This window comes from Phyllobates terribilis, unplaced genomic scaffold (assembly GCF_046119375.1).
Source record: "Phyllobates terribilis strain yellow unplaced genomic scaffold, ASM4611937v1 Scaffold_2__4_contigs__length_985480577, whole genome shotgun sequence".
Classification (NCBI taxonomy): Eukaryota; Metazoa; Chordata; class Amphibia; order Anura; family Dendrobatidae; genus Phyllobates; species Phyllobates terribilis.
Genome location: NW_027362762.1, coordinates 382603362 through 382630427, shown reverse-complemented (window position 1 = coordinate 382630427; position 27066 = coordinate 382603362). Strand labels below are relative to the sequence as shown.

The following is a 27066-nucleotide window of genomic DNA, read 5'->3' as shown; positions in this document are numbered from 1 at the left end:
TAGGTTGAGAACCAATAGAAAGCAGTATCCTTACAGGGGCTGTTGGATTTTTTTACTTAAATGCATGTAATTGGGGCTAAAAAATATTTTTTGCAATTGGGTTTCATTAAACATGTTGTACCCATTTGCCTCCTATGACCTCTGTGTTACACTGTCCATTGATGGCTGCAGAATGATGTAACATAATGTGGCTGGCCACATTATCTTTATTTTATCAGATGTGTTGAGGACATGAGTTTATGGCACTTACTATTATAGAGGTATGCCGGATCCTCCAACTGCTCTTATTAGTGCAGCTTTCCTCACAGACTGCTCAGCTCTCCAGTCCATACAATGGCTGCTGGTGGAGGAGCAGTGACCAGACATGTCCATCAGTCTTGTCCAATTGAAAACCTCACATGAGAAAAAGGCTTTGCTGTTGGAGGAGACTGACGGACAGTTCTGGTTACCTGCTCCTCCACCAGCAGCCATTATATGGACTGGAGAGCTGTTTGCCATTGCTGACCATTCTTTATTTCGTAATCACCAAAGCGAAACATACATTTGCTATTCCATTCTGACATTTATTGCTGGACAGTCGTTTTTATTAACAAATTTATTTACAAATGTTAAATGCTGTTTTCATGAAACTCTGCTTCTTTTCTTACTGCGTGTGAGTAATAAACAGTCATCCACTTTAACATTTACTGGAGCCAGAGCATTTCTGCTTCACACTTTCTGACCTAAATAGTCAGGAGGGATTATATGGCAAGCATTTCTCTGTACTTTTAGAAATTTGTGCTTGAAGCTCAGTAGAGTCTGCTGGAGCCCTGGCTGAAAGGCTGTCTAAGTGAAGGGGGACACACAGACATAGATTTAAAAATCAATGAACCATGGGACTAGAATGCATACAAACCCACTCTCATTAATCTTGTCTCATGGAGCGCAGTATTTCAGTTCATTGTTAGAGATGGGGGTTGATGGTTTGATTGCTGATGTGTTAGATTTGGAACTAATGCAGACCAAGAACACTTTGATGCTGGACTCATTAATTCTTCTAGAAGGGATTTGTGTGGTTTTCTCTTAGAATGTCTGTCAATTAAAATCTGCAACCACAAAATTCCAGAAAATACCATTCTAGCTAAATTAAAGAAATGCATGAAGTCTTTCAGCATAATGAACCATCCATTGGCACCTTTGTTTATTCCTTACAAGGTAACTGTATCCATAAAATAATAAATTTTTTTAGGACTCTGATTTTGTCACTTGTGTACTTTTAGATGTTCATAACCAACACAACTTAACCCCCCCCCCCACACACACACACACACACACACACACTCCCAAGAGTTTTTGGATAAATGATGGTTCATCAGAGTCGTTCGGCTGACAGCTATCTCTCTTGACTCCTCTATACACAGGAGGGCTTGGCTTTTGTGATCTCTATGAGAGAGTCATTGCCAGACAGCTCTAGAAATGGTTTATTTAATCAAAATCAAAAAGATCAGTGGCCCAATAATGGTGTTGTTGAAGTGTTTGAAGATCTACACCAACATAAATTGCTCACCAACAATCTATGACCTCACCCTGTATTAGAAGAGTAACAGGAATACTTAAAATTCATGATGAGGTCCTAAGCCATAATGTATCATTTTTCACAACTTCCTCTAACAATGATTCAATGATCAGATGAGTTTCCTTGCCAAAACTCTAGTGAGTCAGACAATTTCAGGAAGCATCGATGCGAGTAGTCAGAGATTTTTTTTGGTAAAGTTTAATGATGGTATACAGAACTTATTCATTAAAAATGTTTTATAACTGCTTTTGTAAGAGAGCTATTGATAAACATTTTATTATTGCTGTGATCATGTGTGATTGGTGCTCTGCATTTCTTCTACAAAATACTGCCTTCTAATTGGAAGCAATCCACCAATATTTATAACACAAAAGCATCATCCTCTTCGGTGTTCCAAGTTTATGCAAATAATCCAAATTTCTTGAATCAATTGCTGATTGGACATTTCTTCACCATCAAACAAACTCACTTGATTTTAATATTAAAAGCTCAAACCCAGCTGCAGAAAAATAAGCAAGGAAAGTAGATAAAGATTCATAGGAAACTGAATGTTCAAAATCTGCCTTTCTCACGATACATTCTTATCATGATGACTGTCATCCCTGTTCTTAGTGTAAACTTGAAAACAAGACAAACAACAGCCAATACAATTACTCTAGAGGTTGTAATAACCTTTTTTACTATTTTGCTACATTTGGACAATTTATAGAGAAAAGACTGAAATATTTAACATACGACTGAATAGAAGTGGGCAAGAAAACTGAAAAACATATTTTTATTCTGAGTGAATTATTATTTTTTAATTATGTTAACACATCATGAAAAATTATTCATTTCATAAATAGTTTTGCTGCATGATATTATCGTACTTTACTGTACAAATCTCACTGAAAAAAGGATAAAACTTAACTTTTAATATATACAAATATAAACAACCCCACAATTGATATAAGCAGCTGCATAAAGAATGCACCTTCAGAGTCCTGCATTTTTGAATGTGGGGGATGCAAATCAGGGGAAGTGGGTAACAGATCATGATCATATGCTAGTGAGATCTGTACATAAGTAATGGTCACCAGTCTTAACCAATGAATGATAGGCGAGCGTGATACATGAAATATACAAGGAAGTCTGAACCTTAACAATAACATCAGTCCTCTACCATAAGCAATAGGGTTCGAGTTGTTAGTGTCACATCATATATGGTGAATGAAGAGATCTGTGTGTCCATTATTAGTAGTGACTGAACACCTATACTGCTGAGTCATGGAAGTGTCACTGTGTAATAATGTATTAGCTATAATAGGACATATAGAAATCTATGGAATATAGTATTGGCACATTGACGAAGAAACACGGAATACCAATACAGCAATGTACTAGAATACTAAATGAGTACCAGTATATAAAAAGGGCCGATTAGATGTAAACTCACCTTTAGGGCTGTCTGGATACATTAAGAGGACCAAATTTATTAGAGGATTATAGGAAACACAAGTATATATCATACAGGGTTATCCTCTGTATGCCTATATAACTATTGTTAGGATGAGAGTGAATAAGAGTCCCTAACAGTAGATACTGCACACACAGTCTCCATTTTTAAGAAATTCTTATTTTAAGTTTTATTATTACAGTCACAGAGTTAATAACTTTAATTAGAATCTCAAATTAACGACAGTTATAATGGATGTTTTCTGATGACGACAAAATGCTTAGAGACCTTATATTATCGAGAGACTATATATCATACTAACTTTGCACCATCCAGTGAGGTGTATGGTTTCTTTTTGCTCATTCTGTGAGCTAAATATCATAGGTAGGCTGAGGATAATGTTTATTGTGTACGTGTTAGCCATCTCCTCCTCGACCTATAGGATTTGAAGTACTTTAGTGCACTCATCATTGTACAGTACAGACCAAAAGTTTGGACACACCTTCTCATTTAAAGATTTTTCTGTATTTTCATGACTATGAAAATTGTACATTCACACTGAAGGCATCAAAACTATGAATTAACACATGTGGAATTATATACTTAACAAAAAAGTGTGAAACAACTGAAAATATGTCTTATATTCTAGGTTCTTCAAAGTAGCCACCTTTTGCTTTGATGACTGCTTTGCACACTCTTGGCATTCTCTTGATGAGCTTCAAGAGGTAGTCACCGGAAATGGTCTTCCAACAATCTTGAAGGAGTTCCCAGAGATGCTTAGCACTTGTTGGCCCTTTTGCCTTCACTCTGCGGTCCAGCTCACCCCAAACCATCTCGATTGGGTTCAGGTCTGGTGACTGTGGAGGCCAGGTCATCTGGCGTAGCACCCCATCACTCTCCTTCTTGGTCAAATAGCCCTTACACAGCCTGGAGGTGTGTTTGGGGTCATTGTCCTGTTGAAAAATAAATGATGGTCCAACTAAACGCAAACCGGATGGAATAGCATGCCGCTGCAAGATGCTGTGGTAGCCATCCTGGTTCAGTATGCCTTCAATTTTGAATAAATCCCCAACAGTGTCACCAGCAAAGCACCCCCACACCATCAAACCTCCTCCTCCATGCTTCACGGTGGGAACCAGGCATGTAGAGTACATCCGTTCACCTTTTCTGCATCGCACAAAGACATGGTGGTTGGAACCAAAGATCTCAAATTTGGACTCATCAGACCAAAGCTCAGATTTCCACTGGTCTAATGTTCATTCCTTGTGTTCTTTAGCCCAAACAAGTCTCTTCTGCTTGTTGCCCTTAGCAGTGGTTTCCTAGCTGCTATTTTACCATGAAGGCCTGCTGTACAAAGTCTCCTCTTAAGAGTTGTTGTAGAGATGTGTCTGCTGCTAGAACTCTGTGTGGCATTGACCTGGTCTCTAATCTGAGCTGCTGTTAACCTGAGATTTCTGAGGCTGGTGACTCGGATAAACTTATCCTCAGAAGCAGAGGTGACTCTTGGTCTTCCTTTCCTGGGGCGGTCCTCATGTGAGCCAGTTTCTTTGTAGCGCATGATGGTTTTTGCAACTGCACTTGGGAACACTTTCAAAGTTTGCCCAATTTTTCGGACTGACTGACCTTCATTTCTTAAAGTAATGATGGCCACTCGTTTTTCTTTACTTAGCTGCTTTTTACTTGCCATAATACAAATTCTAACAGTCTATTCAGTAGGACTATCAGCTGTGTATCCACCTGACTTCTGCACAACACAACTGATGGTCCCAACCCCATTTATAAGGCAAGAAATCCACTTATTAAACCTGACAGGGCACACCTGTGAAGTGAAAACCATTTCCGGTGACTACCTCTTGAAGCTCATCAAGAGAATGCCAAGAGTGTGCAAAGCAGTCATCAAAGCAAAAGGTGGCTACTTTGAAGAACCTAGAATATAAGACATCTTTTCAGTTGTTTCACACTTTTTTGTTAAGTATATAATTCCACAAGTGTTAATTCATAGTTTTGATGCCTTCAGTGTGAATGTACAATTTTCATAGTCATGAAAATACAGAAAAATCTTTAAATGAGAAGGTGTGTCCAAACTTTTGGTCTGTACTGTATATCAACTTTAGGTTTGTTTGTATTTATTTATATATTAAAAGTTAAGTTTTATCTGTTGTTCAGTGAGATTTCTAATGCCAGGGGATTTTTTTCAGTAATATCTGGATATTTAATATCAGTGATATTTATTATCAGTGTACTTTACTGTACATTTAAGTAACATATTTGTGACATACATACATATCAATCTCACATGTCATTTTAAAATCATGAGCACTGCTTCAAAGATATCCTTTTTAGCCACAAGGACAAGGATTATTTAATTATATTTGTTAAGGCTTTTGTATTTTTTAAATGGTAACTATACTTTCAAGTAATTTTTCAGTATAGCCTGATGTGAGAAATAACTATATGTGGTCAATAAATGACTTGTAACTAATAAATTAAAGCTTGACTCTGTAACGCTATAGCATGCAAACATGGAATACATGAAATGGATTTGCATTGCTGCTCTAGAAAATAGGTTAAAATGAAGATACTTAGCGCATAAATTGGCCAATTCATGCTTGCCCAACAGCCAACGACAAGGTTGTTTTCTACTGACGGCTTTTGAAGTTATTTCCTGGCTACTCAGCCTGTCTGCAGGGATTATCATTTTTTGGATGAATTGTTGTGGCTCTGAAAAGTAGGACTTCACTTCTATAGTGGACTATGGCAACACTAGCAGGGTAAAAGACTGCCCTATTTCATTGTTGTAAAAGTAGCATTATGTGAGAGTGTACTGTATATGTGGATTATATACAGTCCCAAACATATAATTTTTTGCTGTTTTTATCTAATTAAGCTAACTTAGATTAATTAATTACACATTCACATATTTTTTACTACTATTTTTCCATTCTATTCATACTTAATGGACCTTTATTGTATGCTGCCATAATGGCTTGTTTACTTCATTATTATGATGGTACGTACTTTTCTTTTGGCACTGATATAGAAGATCTTCACTCACCCCTATAAGCTATTCTGTAGCTTTCAGTCCAAATGTAAGATCATAAAACACATAAGGACACATTGATATGGTTTATTGTGCTATTTGGGATGGTTTTATGCAAGATCATTTCTGAAACATTTAAAAAGACAAGCTAACACTTAAGTTATAGCCTCTTCCAAGGGAAAATAAACCTACCCTTTTCCCATAAACACCAAGCCAATACGGACGTTTTTATGGAGTGGAACAAAATAAATACCTTGTTCGCACATAATTATCAGGACGCCACTACACAATACATAATAAAGTGTGTACACCAACAAAATGAGTCTCCTGTGAACACTACATAACTGCCGATTTGAGGTGCAAGGAGTTTTCAGTCTTCTTTTAATCTTTATTGCTAAAGTTAAAATGCATTTAGTTATGGGTCTATATAGAATATTGACATCCAAAAGAGTTTGGTAAACTAAACAATAAGCCATGCATACATTTCATCATGTGATATCTATATAAATATAGATAATAATATTTTATTTTCTCTCTTAGGAATACTTTATGAACGGAAGACAAAGGAAACTCCAAAGTTAAAGGAGGAGGAAGGGGATAAACTGATATAACGGAACACAAGTAAGCCATTTTCCTATGTTTGTTATTTTGTTAAAATAAAAATGACATGAACAGAGTGAAGAACATAACAGGGTTAGGACAGCTATTACTGTTAGAGCAAATTAAGTTGTATACATGACAGTGCCTTCTCTGCTGTTTAGGTATTTTTTGTTATCTTTTTATTTTACAAACTCACAGATTTACCGATAAACTTATTCTAAACCATATAAGAAATGTATATTTAGGTATGCTATTCTATGCTCTGCTTTTTCAAACATTAAAGGATGTCAAACAACTCCTTCCATTTCTTTGGCTAATTATATGGACATGGTAATTTAGGCTTTTACTCAGTTTGATGCTTTGGGTGATGTTTCATATGTACTAGTGTAGGTTTCATTTAACCTAGGAAATTAAAGCACTAGGAAAGAGGTTCAGCTTATCAAATGTCATTGAATTTTAGCACGCGGAATAAAAATCGAGCTCTTCTAATTTCTTTTTTAACATCCTTAGAAGATTTTTTTAAACTCAGAGGCAATTCAATCTTATCCTGAGTAATGGTCCAGACAGTATTCCCTTGGATTCATTGACATATGTTGATGTATTTTGTAACATCCCTGGCGGCGTGCTTGCATGGCTTACCATCTCCCACCATGCAAGACCGCAATCTTACCTTTCAGGCCAGGCTGCACAATTTTGCTCCAGTACCTGCTGTTTGTATGTCTCTTGTCTGTTGGCTTAGGGCATCGGCGCTGTTGCTTTCTGATTCTTAAAGCTACAGTGTGCGCAGTCCTAATGCGTCCCCAGCCTATTGCTGTGAGTCACTGGATACTTAAACCCCCTCCACCCAGTGGGAGGTGCCTGAGCAACACTTTCTTACAGTCTGTTCTGTGCAATTGTGAGCTGCCAGGTCCTGTCCTGACTCTAGTCTGTCCGCCACCCTGGGGGCTGAGTACCCAGGGCCTCTACCTGTACCTGTGACTTCTAGTCTGTTTCCGCCACCCTGGGGGCCGAGTACCCAGGGCCGCTACCTGCTACCTGTATCTCTGACTTCTAGTCTGTTTCCGCCACCCTGGGGGCTGAGTTCCCAGGCTCGTTCCTGTATCTTGTTCCCGGTTCAGTTCCTGTCTGAACAGTGTCCTAGCCGGTTACCTCTTTGTCTCTATGTCCGAACCTTCCCTTTTCCTGCAGCGTCTGAACCTGCACCTAACTCCAACTCGTTGTCTCTGTACTTCTGTTTGAGAGTTTTGTGTCCACTCGCTACTTCATTGTAAGTACCTTGTGTGTATCTGGTTCTGCTTGTCCCCTTTCTCTTCCTCCGTATCTACCTCCTGTGTTCTAACCATCTTCCTGTATTTTCCAGTCTGTTCCATGTGAACAGAGCCCTGTCCTGTCTGCCTGCACCTTCTGCTCTGTTCTGCTCTGCTTGTTCACCGCACCCGCGGTTCCGCTCTGCTTGTTCACCGCACCTGCGGTTCCGCTCTGCTTGTTCACCGCACCTGTGGTTCCGCTCCGCTCTGCTTGTTCACCGCTCCGGCGGTTTTGCTCCGCTCTGCTTATTCACCGCTCTGGCGGTTTTGCTCCGCTCTGCTTGTTCAACGCGCCTGCGGTTCTGCTCTGCTTGTTCACCGCGCCTGCGGTTTTGCTCCGCTCTGCTTGTTCACCGCACCGGCGGTTTTGCTCCGCTCTGCTTGTTCACCGCGACTGCGGTTTTGCTCCGCTCTGCTTGTTCACCGCACCGGCGGTTTTGCTCCGCTCTGCTTGTTCACCGCACCTGCGGTTTTGCTCCGCTCTGCTTGTTCGCCGCACCTGCGGTTTTGCTCCGCTCAGCTTGTTCAGCTCACCTGCGGTTTTGCTCCGCTCTGCTTGTTCACTGCACCTGCAGTTTTGCTCTGCTCTGCTTGTTCACTGCACCTGTGGTTTTGCTCCGCTCTACTTGTTCTCCGCACCTGCAGTTTTGCTCCACCATGCTTGCTCACCGCACCGCGGTTTTGCTCCACTCTGCTTGTCCACCACATCTGCAGTTTCGCCCTGCTCTGTTTGCTCACCGCTCCGGCGGTTCTGCTCTGCTTGTTCACCGCATCTGCGGTTTCGCTCTGCTCTGCTGTCCACCGCACCTGCAGCTCCGTTCCTGTGTCCCAGTCTGAACTGGTCCCTATCCTACCTGTGTTCATACCTGCCAGTACCCGCCTGTCTGCATACCAGCCGTGCCTGCCAGTGCCCACCTGTCTGCATGCCAGCCGAGCCTGCCAGTCCCCTCCTGTCTGCATACCAGCCGTGCCTGCCAATACCCACCTGTCTTCATACCAGCCGTGCCAGCCAGTACCCACTTGTCTGTATACCAGCCTAACCTGCCTGTTCCTGCATTCCCTGGTGTGGGTCAACAGCTGTGACCGGGGTCTGACCTGGAGTAGCACCTGGTCCCTCTACTCGGTTCCTCCCTGGTTCACGGAGTCGACTGAGCCGCCGTGTGACCTTGGTCGGACCGAGTTGATACTTAGTTACGCCCCTCCAGGCATTCCTCGGTTCATGGTACAGTGGGATCACTAATCACGCTCACGCCAGTCAGTCCGGGCGCGAGCGTAACATATATGAGCGTAAAAGGATTTAAATATTTTTTTACATCACTTTCCTGTAAAGGATTTTTCCAAGGCTTAATATTAAATTACCCAGACAAATACCTGCATTACACCAGTGTGATGAGAACGATGTATCACTCCTACGCTGTACAGTTACAACTGTTAGCTGTTATGTTTACAATGTCCTTGATCATGAGGAAGGTGAGAGATCAGCCTAAAAGTACATGGGGGAACTGGTTAATAATCTCCAGGCGGCTGGGACCACAGTCACCAAGAAAACCATTGGCAACACATTACGCCTTAAAGGTTTAAAATCCTGCAGTACCCTCAAGGTCCCCCTGCTCAAGAAGGCTCATGTGCAAGCCCGTCTGAAGTTTGCCAATGAACACCTGGATGATTCTGTGAGTTATTGGGAGAAGGTGCTGTGGTCAGAGGAAACAAAAATTGAGCTCTTTGGCATTAACTCAAGTCGCCATGTTTGGAGGAAGAAAAAAGATGAGTACAACCCTAAGAACATCGTCCCAACCGTGAAGCATGGTGGAGGAAACATTATGTTTTGGGGGTGCTTTTCTGCAAAGGGGACATAACGACTGCACCGTACTGAAGGGAAGATGGATGGGGTCATGTATCGCGAGATTTTGGCCAACAACCTCCTTCCCTCAGTAAGAGCATTGAAGATGGGTCGTGGCTGGGTCTTCCAGCAAGACAGTGACCCAAAACATACAGCCAATGCAACAAAAGAGTGGCTCAAAAAGAAGCACAGTAAGGTAATGGAGTGGCCTAGCCAGTCTCCAGACCTTAATCCCATAGAAAACTTATGGAGGAAGTTGAAGCTCTGAGTTTCCAAGCAACAGCCTCAAAATCTGAATGATTCAGAGATGATCTCCAAAGAGGAGTGGACCAAAATTATTCCTGACATGTGCGCAACCCTCATCATCAACTACAAAAAAAGTCTGACTGCTGTGCTTACCAACAAGGGATTTGCTACCAAGTATTAAGTGTTGTTTGCCAGAGGGATCAAATACTTATTTCTCACTGCAAAATGCAAAAAAAATTATCTACTTTATACAATGTGATTTTCTTGATATTTTTTTTGGATATTCTCTCTCTCAATGTTAAAATGTACCTACCCTTAAAATTATAGACTGTTCATGTCTTTGTCAGTGGGCAACCTTACAAAAACAGCAAGGGATCAAATACTTATTTCCCCCACTGTAGTAACTGAAAAAAGACAGATATGGTAACCACTGAGCCAGTCTAAGATTTTATTTAGTGGCTGCCTTACATTGTTAAAACTGTGATTAAAGCATGATGCTTAAGCTGTTCGTAACCACTAGGCTATGTTCACATGTCCAGTAATCATCCGTTAGAACGGAACCAGCAGCAATCCTCTACTGGCAAAAAAAAGTTGTGCAGAAACAACTTGTCAGTCTTAAAAAAGCTGATTTCAGCCGGATCCAGTTTTCAACATTGAACTGTAAGGAAACCGGATCCGTTAAATAGCCATCCGTTTTATTATATTTTAAACTGATCCAGTAAGCAAAAAACTGATCCTTTTCAAATGACAGAAAAACTGATGGCTTGACCTGTTTTCATTAGACTTCAATGTTAAAAAAATCAGCTTTTTAAGGCCTCCTTCACTTGTCCTTATAAAACAGGTGCATGTAAAACTGGTACTGGTGTCATCAGGCATTTCCATCAGTGTTTTCCATCAGTGTGTCATCTGTGTGTCTGTTCTTACCATCAGTGTGTTATCAGTGTTTTTCATGGATGGCTAAAGAAATAAGCAAATTACCAAGCTTCTCTTATACTTTGCAATGTTAAACATGGACAGCACATATACACTGATGCCATGTAAATATACAGTACAGACCAAAAGTTTGGACACACCTTCTCATTTAAAGATTTTTCTGTATTTCCATGACTATGAAAATTGTACATTCACACTGAAGGCATCAAAACTATGAATTAACACATGTGGAATTATATACTTAACAAAAAAGTGTGAAACAACTGAAAATATGGCTTATATGGTTCTTCAAAGTAGCCACCTTTTGCTTTGATGACTGCTTTGCACACTCTTGGCATTCTCTTATAATAAAAATAAAAATGACAAAATGTTTGAAAACAACCGTCATGTCTCATGTGACAGCGACACCTGACACCACAAGAAAATGTGTTTTTCTCCAGGACAAAATTCCTTCCATGCATCAGCCACTATCATTTCCTTTTGGTAATGAAAGAGGATTGCTGTACGTAACAGTAGTGGGAGAAGAACAGGGGATATTTATATACTTTTGTGTATACATATATACTGTGTATGTTCAATTCATTCCGCCATTCACTTTTTTTTGTTCTGCTTTTCTTACATCCTGTAATTTAGCTAAGCGTGTAGTCTATTTCAGCGTGTATAACATATATAATTTATAACCTTCCCTCAGAACTTGTCGAGGCTTTTCTCTAAATATGTTTGTTCTGTTACTTTTCTGACTTTCATGAATGAAAACAGTTCTAATTAATGGTTATATTGCAGCATGTGATTTTTATGTCGTTTTATTAAATTGTTACAGTTTTAGGGTACGTTTTTCAGATTTCTCCTGTGGATTCGCCACTGATTTAACCCTTTGCATTGCAAAGGGTACAATTCACAATAAAAGTCTGCAGTATTTCTAAAAAATAAAATGTCAGATTGTGTATTTGAAAACCTGCCTTTCCATACAGATTTTTTTTCTGCGGACGTCTAGTAATTCCACCACGTCTGACTAAGGCTTTACACTCTACAAGGTTGAAATTAATCTAAAAAAATAGGGCTTTGATGCTATTTTGAACGAGAGTAAACTTGTATTTTTTGGGTGGAATTCAGTACATTCTTTTGACAGTATGGATCTTATTTCTTCGTGTTTTTTTTTTCTTACGTTACTTCAATTTCGCAAATTTCTCTTAACTACTTGAATGACCTTCAATGAAAAATACAAGCTGCAAAATGTGTTTCGCAAAGACAAGCAGATAGGTGCACCATGCTGTTATTCAGCTGTTATCCACACAATTATCAAAATGGGATGGCTGTGTAGCACTTAAAGGGGTTATCCAGCCAGACAAATTTATTTTAAAAATAGTTCAGAATGGTTCAAAATAAAGAAACCAGACTCCTCTTACCGATCCAAACACTTCCTGTGATGTCCTCACACAAGACATATGACCTTAGTGATTGCTGAGGCTAGTGATTGACTGCAGCCGTCTCAAGTCTGTCTGATCCACAGGTATATCACATATCACAGATTTCATAAAAAAATAGATCCAATACTTTTTTTTAAATCAACACATGTGGAGAAAGGAAATTTCGGATTTAGAAAATGTAATACTTGTTTTTTTTTATCCAAAGTATTTTGTGCCATGAGTCTAATAATTTAGGAATTGTGTTCCATGGTAGAAATGTACATAACAGGTTGTATTGATATTAATAATACAGAAAGATTAGGTTATGGCATATGAGATCTGTTGTAAGAAGTTTGATAAAGGGGCTTTTGAGGCTTAAAGGGGACCTTTTGGTTATGAAAAACTTGAAGAGTGACATTCTAAGGCTATGTTCACACATGTTGTGTTTTTCAGAGTTTTTTGCTGCAGATTTTTATGCAAATTTTCAGCTGCGTTTTGCAGTACCAGCAAAGTCTATGAGAAACCAGAATTCTCTGTTCACACATCATGGTTTTTTTGTTGTTGCGTATTTTGTGCCTTGCATGGTTTTTGGAAAATAGAGCGTGTCATTTCTTTTAGCGTTTTTTCAGCTTTTTTTTTAGCGTTTTTCACCGATAGGACGTAATGGGTGGTGAAAAAAATGCTGAAAAAAACGCATAAAAAACGCAGCAAAATTTGTATCGTTTTTTCAGCGTTTTTGATGGTAAAGTAGAATGGGGTTCTTCTTTGTACAGAACTTTATGTAAATGCATAAATAGAGACAGAAGGACAGTGAAACAAACTCTGAAAAAACGCAGCAAAAACGCAGCAAAAAAACGCAGCAAAACCTGCATTTTTGCCGCAGCTAATTTCCTGCCAGAGATTAGGTTTTGCTGCAGATTTGTGACACTGGAAATCCCAACATGTGTGAACATAGCCTAAAACTTCCCTCAAACATGTCATTAACAAATTAGATGATTCCTCTCAGTTTTACACAAATGATTTAGACTGACCATACACATAACATGGCTGTCGGTTGAATAATGCTGCGGCTGATTGATCGTTCGACAGCCATCTATGCTGACACTTCCATACAAAGGGCCGATCATTTGGCCGAGTGCTTGTGTGTTTTTCTATGAGAAAGCTGCCAGATAACACGTCAGCCAGTGGTTTATCTCAGGGAGAACAAGGCAATTGGCAGTCTGAAATCACATGTGCATGATTGACATCTCCCCTCACCATCAGCGGGCCGGCGCTCCCATACACATTAGACTGTCATCCAAACCCATCAATATCGGCGGGATTAGTCTGATATGTATGGGGGCACTTACTAGCACTTTAACCAGAGTCCAAAATCTGATCAGATTCTTTTCTTTGGAAGATACCAATTGTGTTTGTAGTGGGGGAGTGATGGCTGATTCAGTACAGCATCTTAGTAGCTCAAGAGGAACCTTGTGCCCAGGATTTGGTCAGCTTTGCCATTGACTTGTGGTCTACAGGATATACTGGAAGAATTGATTTAGCAATTTTCTTCATACATTCTGCACAAGAGAATCACAAACATAGTGAATTAATTCACCAGTGCTTTCCAATAGGCAGCAAATGAGCAAAACGCAAATCGGGGGAAAATTTTCTTCAAATCCAAGCAGGAGCTGGAACTTTAGAACATACACAATATTAGTTGTCATACATGTAATAAAATGCCCCTGTGTATAATGCAGCCAGCTAATAGAGGAGGATACAGTTGCTTCTAAAAGGTTGTTTTGCGTAAGCAGCTTCTTGTTGAGTGGAGGATATTTTTGCTGCAAAGCTACTGTACACTATATGCACAGTCAGCCACAACTCACTGAGAAGGCAGTGACAGAATTTTCCTTGGTTGTTGCAGTTTTTTTGCCTCTTCCTTCTGCCTCTGATGCTCCATAATACACAGGAAGCATTTTTACTCCACATCTTATATAATTTCATCCAGAATAAAGTAATTAGTAGCCCAGATATCTCTTCACATGCTGCACACTCACAGTGTCCTCCTGGCGCAGTGATATCTCCCAGGTCAGAAGCAGGAGTTCTTACACAGTTGTGAAAATAGTGAGACTGTGGAGAGCCCCACTTCAGAGACTACAGTCTCCCTTTCATGAAGGGCCAGAGTTTTCATCACTAAATTTTAAAGCATTTTTTAATGTTTTATTAATTATATATATATTTCAGTAGGGTTTTATATTTTTGTGTCCTTTTACTTCATTAAAGTACCTCTCTCATCAAAGTTTTTATCCTTTTAATATATTGCAGTCATCATATTATATAGCACTGTGTACTTACAATTGCTCATTTTGCCTTTCTACCCAGATAATCCTTCTCTTTTCTCTGCTCTATGTAGAAGCATGTAGTCTCTTTTCCCTGCAGAAATTCATTCCCTTCATCAACTCTGGACCCAGCTGCACCCTTCTCTCCCCTGTCAGGGACTTTTGCAGTGATGACTCATGCAGGGAAATTGACTTCCTGTTTCTACATAGAGGTTAGGACTCAGCCAGTCAGTTTTTAATCAGGTGAGGTCATAGCCCTAATGGAAAAGAGAAGAATTAACTGGGTAGAAAGGCAAAATGAGCAATTGTAAGTACACAATGATATATAATATGATGACTACAATATATTAAGAGGATAAAAACTTTAATGGGAGGAGGAGTGCTTCTTTAAGTTTTCCAGGAGATGATTGGTCCTCTTCAAACATTTGACTTAGAATCACCCATCAATTACTGGCTGTGGTACAACACATGAAACTATGATCAGCAGAATAAAGAGGCTGTTTCTTCATATGGGGCTCTTCGTGTTACTTATGTTTTGTCCTATACAACTAAATGGGACTTGGCACCGCATTCTACATGTGAATCAGCCTGTGCCTGGCATTGCAATTGAAGTAATATGTATTCATCCTGTTGATACACTCTGGAGCTGGTCAGTCACCATTCAAATACTGATGTTCTCTCCTAATTATCCACCATCAATGAGTATACATGTGTTCTTAAAAGGGAGAGGAGAATAAGCAGCTGCCCAAACCTCTGGTGATGTGTTATACCCCCACTTTCTACTTGGCAATATTGAAAAATAATACTCTACAAAAATCTATTTAACAATGAGCGGTTTCAAGAACTCAGACATATTTGTGGCTGTGCATTTAAGCTTTTAGTAGCAGTAATCAGAAGGCTCAGCATAGTGTTCTGACAAAGCTTAATAACTGATGTGTTGCCCATTTATAAATAACTTTTACAAACAATCAATAGCTATTGAGGTTTACCTGACATTACAATTTCATGGCATCTTGTAGAAACTCCACTGTTTGTTTTTATTCAACCACTTTATGAATAATAAAAGAGGCAGCAAACATTCCACATGTCTCATACATTACGTTATCGGACAGCTTTGGCAGCTGCAGCGCTCCCTAATTGACCACAGTTTTGTAATTTTGCTGGCCATACTTTGATTCGAATACATTTCCAGAAACATTGGCAGCATTATAGCAGATGGCTGGAGATATGTCCTTTTATGAACTGCATTTATGCTTTTCTGTAAATTGGTATATGATTATTTTAAAACACCCCCCAATCCAGTCTTTTCAGATTTCTGCAGGGCATATATTAAAGATGGGCATTTTAGAAACAGCAATGTCTGACCTACTTTTTGTAGTAAAGCAAATGCAGTAAAAACATTTGGAATGTAAATTTGTTACATTTGTTTGCACAAATTATTTATCACCCTATACCTCTGAATATTGTCCTTTTTATCAGTCATCAGGTTTTCAGGTTGGAGAGTTGATTTGATGACATAGACCATATTGATATCTTAGATGGAAGTCACTTGTTCAGAACCACTTTTTTAGCAGAGGTGATACAAGGAGAACATCTTAACGGCCCTGGTAGCAGGGAAAAGTAACTGCGTAATTCCTAACTATGCAGAACTTGGTGAGGCCAAGATCACCAGAGCAGTGCCCACTCTACCTAATAGACTGAAACCCCCACTGTGACATCCATATGTTCTAATAAGGTATAACAGTATGGAATAAGGCTACACTTACTCTTGAGGCAATATTTTAAAGCAGAACTGTTACCAAATTTCACAATATAAACTGTTTACATTATTCAGTTGATGATCCCAGTGAACTTACTTTGAAAACCCAAGTCACAGTGACTGTATGATTCTGATATTAATACATTTCCAAAAAAATAAGAATTGTATTAGTCCAAAGAAAGAGGGAGACATTTCATGGGTCCAAGTGTATTCAGTCTCCGCCCAACCAGCATGACTGACAGCTACAGCTTGTACTGAGCAGTGTAAGATTTCAGCAGCACCAGTGAGGTGAGACACTGAGGAGCTGTCAGTTAGGCAAAGTTGGAGGAGATTGAGGTTAAGCTTTTAAAATGGATTATATAGCCATTCTGACATGGATTTTCAAATTACGGTATGTATACTTGTCTCATCAGGTCTAAGTGATCTGTTTAAAGAAGCCCTTTTTTGTGCAGTTTTTATTTACTACATCTGTGTATATGTAGTGTAGTGTGTATGTGTTAGTATACTCACCGATTGCCGCCGTCTTCTTCGGTTTCCATCACCGTTCTGCTCCTCTTCTTAGTGCTGTCACCACTCTGGTCTCACTGCGCTCTGCCTGACCTGGAAGTGGCTTTTACAGTGTAAGCCTATGAAGCGTCAGACCGAGGTTCCATAGGCTTTCATTGTAAATGAGACTTCCAACCTAGAGCATAGATTAAACCGGATAGGCAGATAAGGAGCGCTGGATGCCGGAGAAGATGTAGGTCGGTGAGTATATTAACAAATGCATACTACACCACATGGTATTGTGAAATCTAGTGACAGATCACTTGAAGATAATGGGACACATTTACTTGTGTTTTATGTGCCAGTCCTAACCAGTAGAGTGCAGGTTAAATGTGTGAAACTTATAAAGAGACACACGTGTGCTACAAATGGAAATCTACTCCAGTTATGAGCTGGCATAGATTTACACTATAATTTATGCAATTAATTTTTCCTGTGTAAATTATAGAGAATTTGTCTGGTTATAGATGTGCTCACACCTCCTACTAACCACCGTGATTTTTTTTAAAGAATAGTGAAGAGACTGCTGGAAATGGGCAAAAAGTCATAATTTTTTGCTCAAACCGAGCTTGCATAAAAATATCAGACTTTTTAATGCCACATTTATGGTAGACAACCTTTTATAAATGTATAATATATAATGTAAAAATCTATATATTTTTTAAATACGGTACCTAAATTGTCCTATTCTCGCCTTCTTGTCGACTTTCCACTACATGATCCATTTTTTAATTGTCTTGATTGATTTACTATATATAATTAAAAGGGTGAATATATTTTTACTCTACTTGTGCATTGCTGGTTCACATTTTTTGTACAACTTTGTTAGTTTACCAGCAAATACTGTGCAATCCTCTTCGAGAAGTTTTTTTTTTTTTATCCCACTAAGTTTTTAAGTTAAACTAATATCACAAATACGATATTTGATTTCCTAAACTGACATATACTAAAGGTAATAGTGACTCCGCTTTCCTCTGATCTTGGATAACACATCCCTTTGTTATCCTGAAGTACATTGCTCTATTCAGCTGTTCTCGATGACTGTGTACATCTCAGATTCCTGGCATATTAGTCATGACCCTGTAAGATCAGAATTACCAATACCACATAATATAAGAAAAGCTTAATAAATAATAGTGTAGCTGGACTATACAGGAACGAGCCACGTAGTCCATTGTATCAGTGGCTCGCTGGAACTCTGCCCAAGCGATTTCATATCTCTAACAAGAAATCCCACATAACACATACAAACTTTTTGGAATAAGTGTTTATCCCTCTTAAGTGTCATTGTCTAGCTTGGAAAACACATCATATCTTATTATTTTATGCACTTTATTATTTTTCTAAAGTAGTCATACATTGAGCCACACATCATCACTGGAAACCTCAATGTGCTTTGAAATCGCAGCAGTGTTGGCTCCTTTCCAGTTGTCTGTAAATTGAGTCTTTTCTATAAAAACCGAATGCTGACAGCAAAGTCAGAAATATTCCTTTGTAGAGCTCACCATTGACCTGTTCACCTTTATCATCCACTTCTCCAACCATACATTCCTACGTTCTGCTTTGATGTTCTAAGAATACGTGAGTTTTGTGTTCTCCATTATTCAGATTGTCTGGGGGAAATATCTACTTATACAAGCATTTGGTAACTCTTCTGGAGAGTTTACCTCTAGCACTAAATTCATTTCTTATGGCACTGATCGATAACACTACTGAACGTGTTGAGTTTCAGATTTTAAACAACCCTATGGCCAAACGTTAATCCTTTTTATAATTCACACTTCATAACTTTTTATGTAAGGATAGGAAATGGATATGAGTATTGAAGGAAAGTAGTCAATATCTACTGTCACGTGGTACTAAAGTGCTAACCATATTGTGGTACCAGCTGAATGTAGGTCAGATATTTCCCCAGGGCATGTAGGGGATGGAAATGACCCTCAGCACCTCTATGTATAAACTGCTGCAGGAGAAAATACAGCTTTAGCTCTTAACCTGTTGCTTAGCTATAGCGCATGGTAATGTAAAAAAAAAGTATGCTAATGTCCTCAGAGAGTTACATTTCACTCAGCTACAAGAACAGATTATAAAGAACCGAGATCCTTCCGCTATTCTTCTCAATCCGTTTGTGCCCGGTGCTACACGTTGGGCACATTGAGGTGAAGGGGCACTTTCACTACGTGCGGTATAACTAACTGGACTCGACAGTCTATGACATGCAGGTCAGTGAGATCCGCAGAGATGGCAGTGAAAGGGTTCATGCAAACAATCATCTGCTTTCTCCCTTTGTGTTTGTCATTGTGTTTGAAGGTGTAATTATGTGCTAGAAAAGGCTTTCTCTCCTTTCTGTCTGAATATGAATGACAATGAATTCCCCTTGGCCAGTTCAGACATCAGTAGGTCTCTCCAAATTCTGACAGCTTTGTTCAGATGTTCAAACGATACATTGGAATTATCTTAAAGGAAGGAGAATGCAGTGGACTGCCTGCTGTCAGATACAACAGCCCCCAAACCCGCTGCCTCCAAGAACCTTTCAGTGAAATGATCTGAGTGAATACAGCTCTTTGTGCTTATCATTTGTGTGCTGCTTACCACTCGCAGCCAGCATCTAGGTACCTGCGTGCCGCATTTATATCTTGTATCCCTCCCTAACGCTGAAGAAGGGGGTGACAAAAAAAATTGCAATAAATGTAGATATACTTTGTAGTTGGGCAGGGAAAAGTGCCACATTTAGGATTATAAAGAAAGTTTAGTCATGTTCACTCATCCATGAAATGTGGATTGTGCTCGGATCTGAGTACCCAACCTGACCACTGGTTCTTCTCATCTGGACTAACTACTTCATATATGCCTATGAGGCAGCTAGTTCAGGTCAGCAGACCTGGCTGTTGGTCCAGGTATTCAGATCCGTGCACAGTCAGTGTTTCACGGACATGTGAAATCTGCCTAAATGTAGCCATTAGTCAGTTGATCTGAGCAGATAGCAATCATTTTAGATACGCTCTCGTAATGGGAACTTTATTTTTGCCCCACATCTGATTACTGTATGGAGCCTGGTATAATGCCAGATTTACACAGCAGTATTACAACGTCATCCTATCTATAGTATTATGGCTGCCTCACATGATGACCTTCCACAGACTGTAATTTTGACCTCAAAAGGCCACAGAAAGGATGTGGTTTCTTAGAATATATATTGTGAGAGCAAGCTCTGTAAGGAGTAGCCACCAGCACGGTGGCTCGGTGGTTAGCACTGTTGATTTGGTGACCTGGGTTCAAATCCTACCAAGGGCAACATCTGCAAGGAGTTTGTATGTTCTCTCCATGTTTGTGTGGGTATGCTCTAGGTTCTCCGGTTTACCCCCACACTCTAAAAACATACTAATAGGGAATGTAGGTTGTGAGTCCCAACAGGGACAGTCTGTAAAGTGATGGTGTTATACAAGTAAATATAATCTCTAGTGGCTACAGAATTGTGGCTATCTGCTGCCAATATAGATTTCTTGTGAATTTTCAGTAAATATTGTAACAGTGTCTTACTTGCCAGAAGTCACAAGTTGCGTGGGTACACTTAACTATATTGCCACAGAATAATTTTTCATTGCCAATTTTGTGATATTCCTTGGTCAATTGGGAGCCGGATTAAACATACCAAATGATGTGTTGTCACGTACAACATAATGCATGTGCATAGGGTTAATGTAATGTATTAGATAATGAAATGCATTTAGGATTTTAACTTTTTTTTTTTAATTATATGTAGACTTTAAAATAGTGTTACATTTGGAGAAACCCATTACCGTTGGTTTATTTTCTTCAGCTTTACCTTTTATTTTTGTAAGAATTCCAGCTCAAATAGGTCAGTGATCAGATAAAAACGTCAAGCAAGAGTTGCATTGCCACCAAGCATTGCCTTTGTCCTACATTTAAGTGCTTCCTTTATCATATTTAGCGCCTTTATACCCTTCATAGTTCCTTATTTGTTCTTTCAACAATTGTTTGACCTTCTTTTCATCCATTCAACACTCTCCCTTTTGACATTTGACATTTCCTTTTGTATTTCAGCAACCAGCCATCCTATTCTTTATTTCCTGTTTAGGATCAGTGTCTTCTTCAGGATCAGTATCTACTCCTTTACTCCTTGTTCTTACAGCTTGCTGAACTTTGCTTTTTCTTTCCTGTAATACTTAGTTTATATTTTCTCAGCAATTCATTTATGATTCATACAGTCGCAAAAAAAAAAAAAAAAAAGAAATTAACTCTTTGGAATTTCCATGATTTTAGTATTGAATACTAGTGCTGCGTAATCGGATCTTTATCTAAGTCACACTAACTAAACTAACCTTGCACAGACAGTTGACATGTACATATCATATTAAGTACCAATTCCTAGTTCAGAGAGAAAAAGTAAGTGAACCCTAGAATTGAATAACCTTTAGATTATTTACCCTTTAGCTATAGTCACTTACACCAAATGTTTCCAGTAGCTGCAAATAAGATTTGCCCAACATTAAGGACCATTCCTTCATGCAAATGTGAATCAAGGGAATCTGTCAACAGTTTTTTCTCTCCTAATGTGAGAGCAGCATAATGTAGCGACAGAGACCCTGATTCCAGCAGTATGTCACTTACTAGGCTTCTTACTGTAGGTGTTCTAAAATCACTGTTTTATCAGCAGGAGATTATCACTAAAAACTACTTGGCCTGCATTTTCATTGTCAAAAAAGTGTTGTCATACGACCAATTTGTTGTCGGCTGGTTAGCAGCTAGTTTCCATCTATTCTTGCAACTAGTGTATTTCTTTCTCAGTTTGTCTGCGGGAGGTTGCACACTCTTCAAGCAATGCTAATATCAAATTCCTTTAGTTAAAGGTAAACTTAGACTGTGTGATAGCACTAGTTCGGTGTGATATATTGTTTAATACATCATCAACTGTGCATTGATTGCAAAAAGCTTTCATGTTCATTTTAAGCTAGGAAATAAGAACATTTATCTGAATATTTTATAGCCACTTTTAGACACCAACATTGTTGCAGCCACAAATGTTGCCTCCATAAATTTTAAGGCTATCGCTGTGATTGTTCTTTCCTGTCATTGACAGACAGTTCATGTCCTTGCACTTGGCATTAAAAGTGAAAAACAGACCTTGCTTGCTAAATTGCAAAGCAGAAGTATTACTCTGCCAGAAAGAGCCATAGTTAAGAAGAACAATTGCACACTTTGGCATGACCTGTTGCTTTAAAAAAAGCAGTCCAGCTATTTTTTTCCGTCTATGCACCCTCCATCTGATTGTCACACTCTGCATTTCTTATATACATGTGTACTGTATACTTACAACCATGACGTTCTGCTTCCCTTTATTCGCTTCAGCCTCCATCTAGATTCCCAGATTTCACCCTGCATTTCAGTTTTCTGTGTTCTGCTATCAAGCCCATGATGCATCAGTACAGAATAACATGAAGAGGTAGAGCCAGTACCATCTCTACCTGCTGTGGTGTGATTATCTTTCTCTCTATATTCTCCTTAAGAGATATTATGTGGCTATAGAGGCTAAACCGTGACCTTCTTCTTCATAACTATGCGACAGATGCTGTGCAGTTATCATCAATAACTGTGATAAGAGTTTCTGTTCCCCCTTGTGGAGCACTTCATGGTACAATCCATGCAATTTCATCATGCAGAGAATTATACAAGCCTAATTTAACCACTGTATTTTTTTTTACTATTAAACAAGACTTATTTCTGCTCCACTCACTCATCCACATTGAGAAGTGAATGGGGCCAATAAAAGTTACATTTATAGATACTTCCTGGGACATATGCATGGTCAGCTGATATCATTAGTCATGATGTCATCGAATCTGCTCACCACCAGATATGTAAGTAAGCAGTGCTGGAATAAGCCGTTAAAGGGAGCCTGTCAGGGTCCCAAATGCTGTAAAACTGCCACCCGTTGATTTTGCACAAATAGGCAAATTTATATAGTACAGGAATAATAATATTGCAGGAATAAGGTTGTATGACCTAATAGTGGCGGTTTAACAATGCTTGGAGACCCTGACAAGTTTCCTTTAAGACATATGGACCACCCCTTCCAATGAGAGAGTTACTGCAGAGATCAATTCTTAATCTGAAGGACCTGTCTCAGCTTTTCAAAACCAAAACATAATAATTTATGTAACAGATGGTAAAAAGAAGGAAATGGTACTTAAAAAAAAGTTGCTTTATTTAGTCATATGTGAAAGACTTCTGAAGTTTAATCATGAACAGCTTGCAACAATCTCTAATGAAGTAATGTTAATTGATAAACTGGTAGGGTAATAGCAAGCTACACATGATAGCAATTCTAAGGATCATTAATGATGTCTGCTTTAAAATGATTGTTGTTAGTAAAAAACTATTAAAAAGACAGGGGAGCTCAATGGCTATGATAGTTGTGAGGTCACAGGACAAGAGCTAGTCTTTATGAGACAACCATGTTGAACTCCTTCCTGCAGTGGCCAAAATGATGGCTTGTTTTATTTTTACAATGAGTTAAATTTTTAATGCCACTATTTAATTTCCCATGTAATTTAATGGAAATAAAAAAAAATCTTTTTGGGCGTTGAATGGAAAAAAAAACAGCAATTCTGTCATTGTACTTGGGTGTTCTTTTATTGCATCTAATATGTAGTAAAATTGTTTTCATGTAGTGTTCTTTTTCTGCAGCCAAAACCTTCACTTTTGTTAAAATAAAAACGCTGTGTTTTTGCTGCGTATTTTTGGTGCATATTACATGTATGGTTTGTCTTCAGTACAAGCTAATAAAGTTAGTTCTTAGTAACAAAAAAAACTGTAAAAAGACAGCACAAATGCTATGCTTTTTTACAGCGTTTTTGCAGTTGTTGTTACCTTTTAACTGCAAAAATGCTGAAAGAAGTGACATGTTGCACATTTTCAAAAACCCTGCAGTGCACAAATTCAGTCAGGAAAAAAAAGCTGCGTGTGCCTGAGATTTCTGAAATTGCATGGCTTTTGCTAGTACTGTAAAATGCAGCTTCTATTCTGCTGAAAAAAAAATGCAGCAAAAAATGCTGCAAAAACACCATGTGTGAACATAACCTTAAACCTAATTCTGACATTCAGTACAATTAGGGAGATACCAAATGTATACGGTGAAGGAAATAAGTATTTGATCCCTTGCTGTTTTTGTAAGTTTGCCCACTGACGAAGACATGAACAGTCTATAATTTTAAGAGTAGGTTAATTTTAACATTTAGAGATAGAATATCCCAAAAAAATCAAGAAAATCACATTGTATAAATTAGATAAATTTATTTGCATTTTGATCCCCTACAAACAATTATGAGTTCTGACTCCTACAGACCAGTTAGACGCTCCTAATCAACTCGTTATCTGCATTAAAGACAGCCTTCTTACATAGTCACCTGTATAAAAGACTCCTGTCCACAGACTCAATTAATCAGTCAGCCTCTAACCTCTACAACATGGGCAAGACCAAAGAGCTTTCTAAGGATATCAGGGACAAGATCATAGACCTGCACAAAGCTGGAATGGGCTACAAAACCATGAGTAAGACGCTGGGTGAGAAGGAGACAACTGTTGGTGCAATAGTAAGAAAATGGAAGAAATACAAAATGACTGTTAATCAACATCGATCTGGGGCACCATGCAAAATCTCACCTCGTGGGGTATCCTTGATCATGAGGAAGGTGAGAGATCAGCCAAAAGCTACATGGGGGGAACTTGTTAATGATCTCCAGGCAGCCGGGACCACAGTCACCAAGAAAACCATTGGTAACACATTATTCATTAAAGATTTAAAATCCTGCAGTGCCCGCAAGGTCCCCCTGCTCAAGAAGGCTCACGTGCAAGCCCGTCTGAAGTTTGCCAATGAACACCTGGATGATCCTGTGAGTTATTGTGAGATCCTGTGGGAGAAGGTGCTGTGGTCAGATGAGACAAAAATTGAGCTCTTTGGCATTAACTCAACTCGCTGTGTTTGGAGGAAGAGAAAAGCTGCCTATGACCCAAAGAACACCAACCCCACTGTCAAGCATGGAGGTGGAAACATTATGTTTTGGGGGTGTTTCTCTGCTAAGGCACAGGACTACTTCACTGCATCAATGGAAGAATGGATGGAGCCATGTACTGTAAAATCCTGAGTGACTACCTCCTTCCCTCCGCCAGAACATTAAAAATGGGTCGTGGCTGGGTCTTCCAGCAAGACAATGACCCAAAACATACAGCCAAGGCAACAAAGGAGTGGCTCAAAAAGAAACACATTAATGTCATGGAGTGGCCTAGCCAGTCTCCAGACCTTAATCCCATAGAAAACTTATGGAGGGAGTTGAAGCTCCGAGTTGCCAAGCGACATCCTCAAAATCTTAATGATTTAGAGATGATCTGCAAAGAGGAGTGGACCAAAATTCCTCCTGACATGTGTGCAAACCTCATAATCAACTACAAAAAACGTCTGACTGCTGTGCTTGCCAACAAGGGTTTTGCCACCAAGTATTAAGTGTTGTTTGCCAGAGGAATCAAATACTTATTTCTCACTGCAAAATGCAAAAAAAATGTATCTAATTTATACAATGTGATTTTCTTGATATTTTTTTGGATAGTCTCTCAATGTTAAAATTAACCTACCCTTAAAATTATAGACTGTTCATGTCTTTGTCAGTGGGCAAACTTACAAAAACAGCAAGGGATCAAATACTTATTTCCTTCACTGTATATTATTTTAATGTTTTATTATGTTTACAAAATAAGAAAAATGTGGTTTATGTGAACATATTCTGAGACTCATAACTTTGTTTTTTTTCTTCAGCAGTAGAGCTGATGGCTGTTTTTTTTTGTAGGCGAAGTGACTGAAAAGCAGCAAATCTGGCCTTTTATTTATATATGGCTTTTACAGTGTGGGATAAAAAAAATGTGATATTTTTAAAGTTCAGATGTTACAGACATGGTACATCTGGTATCTGTAAAAGGGACTCTGTCCTCATGTTGCAAAGGGGTTTGAAGAGGACACAGAGGGGAGATTTCTACCCCGTGACTAACTGGTTAAATGACCCAATTGTTATTGACCATGAAATCCAAGGGTATAATCTCCAGAGATCAGAGCAATCCCTGTTTTTGCACTTGGGGATCAGCTGTTTAACCCAGCTGACACCTATTGCATTTGGAACAGCCTCAGTGCTTAAGCTTACTCCATTCACTCCTTACTACATGTGGTTTATCTGTACATCACAGATTGCTATTGGTTTAATAAGCTGCAGGTTAAACCGGGGTTGTGGATAGGCTTTCCTGAATGCTGAGCTCTGTCTACCCTCACCCACACTACTGATAAATACTGTGCATAGGCAAAAAGATGCCCTTCATTGGTGTTGGCAAGAATATACCGAACTCATGAATATGGATGACTACCTGGCAGCACGTTTACTAGTTCTATAGTGATAATCTCCTGCTAATAAAACATTGATTTTATTGACATTACAGCAAGCAGCCCAGTAAGTACACATCGCTGGATTCAGGGTCTCTGTCTCTACATTATGCTGCTCTCAAATTGGGTGTCAAAAACCCGGTGACAGATTCCATCTAAGGGAGGAGAAGAAGTCCTAATGGAAAGAATTCATATTCAATGTGCTAATTCAGATGTCTATAAGAGGCTGGAGATTTATTGTTGAAGCCAGCTGGTTCTGTTATATGCAGTTGCACTGTAATCAGTAAGTTAATAAATAGGGAATCTCAATATTTTTTTCCAGAGTACTGAAGAAGACTGATAAAATATTGGTTGCATCGGTTAGGTGATAAAAATAAAACATCATCACATACAAATCCCATGATGCCCCATTGCTGTCATGGGACCTCTGCAGGTAATCACAGACCTTAGCATTCAAGTGACCACAAACTATGGGACGACGTGGCTTCCTTACCCAGCAGGGAACATTAAGGCTATGTTCGCACCGTCAGTATTTGGTCAGTATTTTACATCAGTGTGTGTAAGCCAAAACCAGGAGTCAGAGGAAAAATATAATAGAAACACGTCACCACTTCTGTATTTATCACCCACTCCTGGTTT

At 39.1% G+C, this 27066-nt stretch overlaps 1 protein-coding gene across 2 annotated transcripts in view; it reads left to right on the top strand.

Annotated features, from left to right (window-relative positions):
* The window catches only part of ST6GAL2 (ST6 beta-galactoside alpha-2,6-sialyltransferase 2), a 170261-nt gene that overhangs the window by 48123 nt on the left and 95072 nt on the right, over positions 1-27066 (top strand). For both annotated transcript variants that reach the window (XM_073664805.1, XM_073664806.1), the window contains one exon: positions 6571-6651. The gene's annotated coding sequence lies outside the window, so the exon portion shown is untranslated. The remainder of the gene's footprint in view (positions 1-6570; positions 6652-27066) is intronic.